Here is a 7543-nt window from a genome sequence, read left to right on the forward strand (position 1 = left end):
GTGTGTGTGTGTGTGTGTGTGTGTGTGTGTGTGTGTGTGTGTGTGTGTGTGTGTGTGTGTGTGTGTGTGTGTGTGTGTGTGTGTGTGTGTGTGTGTGTGTGTGTGTGTGTGTGTGTGTGTGTGTGTGTGTGTGTGTGTGTGTGTGTGTGTGTGTGTGTGTGTGTGTGTGTGTGTGTGTGTGTGTGTGTGTGTGTGTGTGTGTGTGTGTGTGTGTGTGTGTGTGTGTGTGTGTGTGTGTGTGTGTGTGTGTGTGTGTGTGTGTGTGTGTGTGTGTGTGTGTGTGTGTGTGTGTGTGTGTGTGTGTGTGTGTGTGTGAGTCTGTGTGTGTGTGTGTGTCTCTGTGTGTGTGTGTGTGTGTGTCTCCTCTGTGTGTGTGTGTGTCTCTGTGTGTGTGTGTGCTGTGTGTGTGTGTGTGTGTGTGTGTGTGTGTGTGTGTGTGTGTGTGTGTGTGTGTCTCTGTGTGTGTGTGTGTGTGTGTGTCTCTGTGTGTGTGTGTGTGTGTGTGTGTGTGTGTGTGTGTGTGTGTGTGTGTGTGTGTGTGTGTGTGTGTGTGTGTGTGTGTGTGTGTGTGTGTGCGTGCGTGTGTGCTGTGGTCTCGTGCGTGTGCTGTGTGTGTGTGTGTGGGGTGAGAGTATTGAATAGGTATTGATCCATTCAGTAATGATTTAAAACAGGTCTCTGTACAGGGCACCTCCATTAGAACGTTAGAGGTGTTGAACTCTAAGAGAACAGTCATCCAGCTGTGGAAGATGAGTTCTGTTTTATCTCACTGGGGTCAGTGGGGAAGATAGAAATTACTGTTGACATGACACAGTAAGCCAACTATCTCCTCTGCTCTCCACTGTTTATCTCTCTCTCTGTTGTCCCCTGTCTGTCTCTCTCTCTCTCTCTCTCTCTCTCTCTCTCTCTGCTCTCCCCTGTCTCTCTCTCTCTCTCTCTCTCTGGTCTCACCTGTCTGTCTCTCTTTCTCTCTGCTCTCCCCGGTCTCTCTCTCTCTCTCTCTGGTCTCACCTGTCTGTCTCTCTCTCCCTCTGCTCTCCCCTGTCTGTCTCTCTCTCTGCTCTCCCCTGTCTCTCTCTCTGCTCTCCCCTGTCTCTCTTTCTCTCTCTGCTCTCCCCTGTCTCTCTCTCTGCTCTTCCCTGTCTCTCTCTCTGCTCTCCCCTGTCTCTCTCTCTGCTCTTCCCTGTCTCTCTCTCTCTTTCTCTCTGCTCTCCCCTGTCTCTCTCTCTCTGCTCTCCCCTCTCTCTCTCTCTCTGCTCTCCCCTGTCTCTCTCTCTCTCTCTCTGCTCTCCCCTGTCTCTCTCTCTGCTCTCCCCCGTCTCTCTCTCTGCTCTCCCCTGTCTCTCTCTCTCTGCTCTCCCCTGTCTCTCTCTGCTCTCCGCTGTCTCTCTCTCTCTCTCTCTCTCTCTCTCTCCCCTGTCTCTCTCTCTGCTCTCCCCTGTCTCTCTCGCTGCTCTCCCCTGTCTGTCTCTCTCTCTCTCTGCTCTCCTCTCTCTCTCTCTCTCTCTCTCTCTCTCTCTCTCTCTCTCTCTCTCTCTCTCTCTCTCTCTCTCTCTCTCTCTCTCTCTCTCTCTCTCTCTCTCTCTCTCTCTCTCTCTCTCTCTCCCTCTCTCTCTCTCTCTCCTCTCTCTCTCTCTCTCTCTGATTTCCTCTCTCTCTCTCTGATTTCCCTCTCTCTCTCTGATTTCTCCCTCTCTCTCTCTGATTTCCTCCTCTCTCTCTCTCTCTCTCTCTCTCTCTCTCTCTCTCTCTCTCTCTCTCTCTCTCTCTCTCTCTCTCTCTCTCTCTCTCTCTCTTTCCCCTCTCCTCTCTCTCTCTCTCTCTCTGATTTCCCTCTCTCTCTCTCTCTGATTTCCCTCTCTCTCTCTGATTTCCCCTCTCTCTCTCTCTCTCTCTCTCTCTCTCTCTCTCTCTCTCTCTCTCTCTCTCTGATTTCTCTCTCTCTCTCTGATTTCCCCTCTCTCTCTCTGATTTCCCCTCTCTCTCTCTCTCTCTCTCTCTCTCTCTCTCTCTCTCTCTCTGATTTCCTCTCTCTCTGATTTCCCCCCTCTCTCTCTCTCTGATTTCCCCTCTCTCTCTCTGATTTCCCCCTCTCTCTCTCTCTCTCTCTCTCTCTGTCTCGCTCTATCTGCTCTCCCCTGTCTCTCTCTCTCTCTACTTTCCCCTGTCTGTCTGTCTCTTCCTCTCTGCACTCCCCTGTCTGTCTCTCTCTGGTCTCCCCTGTCTCTCTCTCTCTGGTCTCCCCTCTCGCTATTTCTCTCTGCTCTCCCCTCTCTCTCTCTCTGGTCTCACCTGTCTATCTCTTTCTTACTACAGTCATATCCTGTGGAGAGCTGCCCACTCCTCCTAATGGGAGAAAGATTGGAACTCAGACTACGTTTGCAGCCTCCGCCATCTTCAGCTGCAACCCTGGATACATCCTGGTGGGCTCCACCGTGAGGGAGTGCATGCTGTCAGGACTGTGGAGCGGCACAGAGACTCAATGCCTGGGTAGGGACTCCCACTCTAGCCTGGGTACCAGTCTGTTTGTGCCATCATGCCCACTACTCGCCACTCCTTGTCATGACAGCAGAGACTCAATGCCTGGGTAGGGACTCCCACTCTAGCCTGGGTACCAGTCTGTTTGGGCCACTCCTTGTCATGACAGCAGAGACTCAATGCCTGGGTAGGGACTCCCACTCTAGCCTGGGTAGCAGTCTGTTTGTGCCATCATGCCCACAGACCCTGGTCACGGCAACACAGTGTTGCTTCTCAGGCATCACTACACCCTGGTCACGGCAACACAGTGTTGCTTCTGGTCACAGCAACACAGTGTTGCTTCTCAGGCATCACTACCCTGGTCACAGCAACACAGTGTTGCTTCTCAGGTCACAGCAACACAGTGTTGCTTCTCAGGCATCACTACAGACCCTGGTCACAGCAACACAGTGTTGCTTCTCAGGCATCACTACAGACCCTGGTCACAGCAACACAGTGTTGCTTCTCAGGCATCACTACAGACCCTGGTCAACAACAGTGTTGCTTCTCAGGCATCACTACAGACCCTGGTCACGGCAACACTGTGTTGCTTCTCAGGCGTCACTACAGACCCTGGTCATGGCAACACAGTGTTGCTTCTCAGGCATCACTACAGACCCTGGTCACAGCAACACAGTGTTGCTTCTCAGGGGCAACACAGGTGACCCTTGCAACACAGTGTTGCTTCTCAGGCATCACTACAGACCCTGGTCACGGCAACACGGTGTTGCTTCTCAGGCTTCTCGTCACTACAGACCCTGGTCACGGCAACACAGTGTTGCTTCTCAGGCATCACTACAGACCCTGGTCACGGCAACACAGTGTTGCTTCTCAGGCATCACTACAGACCCTGGTCACGGCAACACAGTGTTGCTTCTCAGGCGTCACTACAGACCCTGGTCACAGCAACACAGTGTTGTAAAAGTGTCCACTATGTTATATAGTGTCCAGTTATACAGTTGAAGTGGGAAGTTTACAGACATTTAGGTTGGAGTATAAAACTCGTTTTTCAACCTCTCCACAAATTTATTGTTAACAAACTATAGTTTTGGCAAGTCGGTTAGGACATCTACTTTGTGCATGACACAAGTAATTTTTTTCAAACAATTGTTTACAGACAGATTATTTCACTTATAATTCATTGTATCACAATTCCAGTGGGTCAGAAGTTTACAAACACTAAGTTAACAGAGTCTTTAAACAGCTTGGAAAATTCCAGAAAATTATGTCATGGCTTTAGAAGCTTCTGATAGGCTAATTGACATCATTTGGGTCAATTGGAGGTGTACCTGTGGATGTATTCCAGAGCCTACCTTCAAACTCAGTGCCTCTTTTGCTTGACGTCATGGGAAAATCAAAAATAAATTGTTAAGAAAAAGACTTCAGAAACAACATTGTAGACCTCCACAATCTGGTTCATCAGCAAAGGACCTTGCACATGGGGACAAAGATCGTATGTTTGGAGAAATGTCTGATGAATGGTCTGATGAAACAAAAATAGAGCTGTTTGCCCATAATGACCATCGTTATGTTTGGAGGAAAAAGGGAAGCTTGCAAACCGAAGAACACCATCACAACCGTGAAGCACGGGGTGGCAGCATCATGTTGTGGGGGTGCTTTGCTGCAGGAGGGACTGGTGGACTTCACAAAATAGATGGCGTCATGAGGGAGCAAAATTACGTGGATATATTTAAGCAACATCTTAAGACATCAGTCAGGAAGTTAAAGCTTGGTCGCAAATGGGTCTTCCAGATGGACAATGACCCCAAGCATACTTCCAAAGTTGTGGCAAAATGGCTTAAGGACAACAAAGTCAAGGTATTGGAGTTGCCATCACAAAGCTCTGGCCTCAATCCTATAGAAAATGTGTAAGCAGAACTGAAAAAGCGTGTGCTAGCAAGGAGGCCTACAAACCTGACATAATTACATCAGCTCTGTCCAGAGGAATGGGCCAAAATAATATTCCCCCAACTTATTGTGGGAAGCTTGTGGAAGGCTACCCGAAGCGTTTGAACGTTAAACAATTTAAAGGCAATACTACCGAATACTAATTGAGTGTATGTAATCTTCTGACCCACTGGGAATGTGATGAAAGAAATAAAAGCTGAAATAAATCATTCTCCCTACTATTAATTCTGACATTTCACATTCTTAAAATTAAAGTGGCGATCCTAACTGACCTAAAACTATCATTTTACTAGGATTAAATGTCAGGAATTGTGAAACACTGAGTTTAAATGTAGTTGGCTAAAGTGTATGTAAACTTCCGACTTCAACTGTATGTAGAAGATATATAGAGGATACATAGAGGATACATAGAGGATACATAGAGGATATATAGAGGATATATAGAGGATACATAGAGGATATATAGAGGATATATAGAGGATACATAGAGGATATATAGAGGATATATAGAGGATATATAGAGGATACATAGAGGAGACATTTAGGATACATAGAGGATATATAGAGGAGACATAGAGGATACATAGAGGAGACATAGAGGATACATAGAGGAGACATAGACTGCTTGCTTTCTCTTTTCTTAGATGTCTGACTGTACATAACTGTGTCTGAAGTGACTCCATATTCCCTATACAAAGCACTGCTTTTCACTAGAGTAGCGGACTGCGTAAGAAACAGGACATTTCAGACTTGCCCCATGAGTTTAACTTTGCACGTCGTAGTAAATATTGTTGTAAAAAAAAAGTGTCGATATGCTAAATACATTTGATTGATTGATTGATTGCCCCTAACCCCCCTCTCCAGCTGGTCACTGCGGTATCCCGGAACAGACTGTGAACGGTCAGGCGATAGGGGAGAACTTCGGATACAGAGACACCGTGGTCTACCAGTGTAACCCTGGCTTCAGACTCATAGGATCCTCGGTCCGCATCTGCCAGCAGGATCACCTCTGGTCTGGACAGCTGCCGCTGTGTGTCTGTACGTATTCACCCTCTACCCTACTGGTCTGTACATGTTATATCTACCCTACTGGTCTGTACATGTTGTTATATCCACCCTACTGGTCTGTACATGTTGTTATATCTACCCTACTGGTCTGTACATGTTGTTATATCTACCCTACTGGTCTGTATATGTTGTTATATCTACCCTACTGGTCTGTACATGTTGTTATATAAACCCTACTGGTCTGACATGTTATATCTACCCTACTGGTCTGTACATGTTGTTATATAAACCCTACTGGTCTGTACATGTTGTTATGTCTACCCTACTGGTCTGTACATGTTGTTATATAAACCCTACTGGTCTGGACATGTTGTTATATCTACCCTACTGGTCTGTACATGTTGTTATATCTACCCTACTGGTCTGTACATGTTGTTATATCTACCCTACTGGTCTGACATGTTGTTATATAAACCCTACTGGTCTGTACATGTTGTTATATCTACCCTACTGGTCTGTACATGTTGTTATATAAACCCTACTGGTCTGGCCATGTTGTTATGTCTACCCTACTGGTCTGGCCATGTTGTTATGTCTACCCTACTGGTCTGTACATGATGTTATATCTACCCTTCTGGTCTGTACATGTTGTTATATATACCCTACTGGTCTGTACATGTTGTTATATCTACCCTACTGGTCTGTACATGTTGTTATATAAACCCTACTGGTCTGGCCATGTTGTTATGTCTACCCTACTGGTCTGTACATGATGTTATATCTACCCTACTGGTCTGTACATGTTGTTATATAAACCCTACTGGTCTGGCCATGTTGTTATGTCTACCCTACTGGTCTGTACATGATGTTATATCTACCCTACTGGTCTGTACATGTTGTTATATAAACCCTACTGGTCTGTACATGTTATATCTACCCTACTGGTCTGTACATGATGTTATATCTACCCTACTGGTCTGTACATGTTGTTATATAAACCCTACTGGTCTGGCCATGTTGTTATGTCTACCCTACTGGTCTGTCCATGTTGTTATGTCTACCCTACTGGTCTGTACATGATGTTATATCTACCCTTCTGGTCTGTACATGTTGTTATATATACCCTACTGGTCTGTACATGTTGTTATATCTACCCTACTGGTCTGTACATGTTGTTATATCAACCCTACTGGTCTGTACATGTTGTTATATCTACCCTACTGGTCTGTACATGATGTTATATCTACCCTACTGGTCTGTACATGTTGTTATATAAACCCTACTGGTCTGGCCATGTTGTTATGTCTACCCTACTGGTCTGTACATGATGTTATATCTACCCTACTGGTCTGTACATGTTGTTATATAAACCCTACTGGTCTGTACATGTTGTTATATCTACCCTACTGGTCTGTACATGTTGTTATATCTACCCTACTGGTCTGTACATGTTGTTATATCTACCCTACTGGTCTGTACATGATGTACTGGTCTGGACATGTTGTTATATCTACCCTACTGGTCTGTACATGTTGTTATATCTACCCTACTGGTCTGTACATGATGTTATATCTACCCTACTGGTCTGTACATGATGTTATATCTACCCTACTGGTCTGTACATGTTGTTATATCTACCCTACTGGTCTGTACATGTTGTTATATCTACCCTACTGGTCTGTACATGTTGTTATATCTACCCTACTGGTCTGTACATGTTGTTATATCTACCCTACTGGTCTGTACATGTTGTTATATCTACCCTACTGGTCTGTACATGTTGTTATATCTACCCTACTGGTCTGTACATGATGTTATATCTACCCTACTGGTCTGTACATGATGTTATATCTACCCTACTGGTCTGTACATGTTGTTATATCTACCCTACTGGTCTGTACATGTTGTTATATTATACTGGTCTGTACATGTTGTTATATAAACCCTACTGGTCTGTACATGTTGTTATATCTACCCTACTGGTCTGTACATGTTGTTATATCTACCCTACTGGTCTGTACATGTTGTTATATCTACCCTACTGGTCTGTACATGTTGTTATATCTACCCTACTGGTCTGTACTGTTATATAAACCCTACTGGTCTGTAC

This window comes from Oncorhynchus keta, unplaced genomic scaffold, assembly GCF_023373465.1.
Source record: "Oncorhynchus keta strain PuntledgeMale-10-30-2019 unplaced genomic scaffold, Oket_V2 Un_contig_4015_pilon_pilon, whole genome shotgun sequence".
NCBI lineage: Eukaryota > Metazoa > Chordata > Actinopteri > Salmoniformes > Salmonidae > Oncorhynchus > Oncorhynchus keta.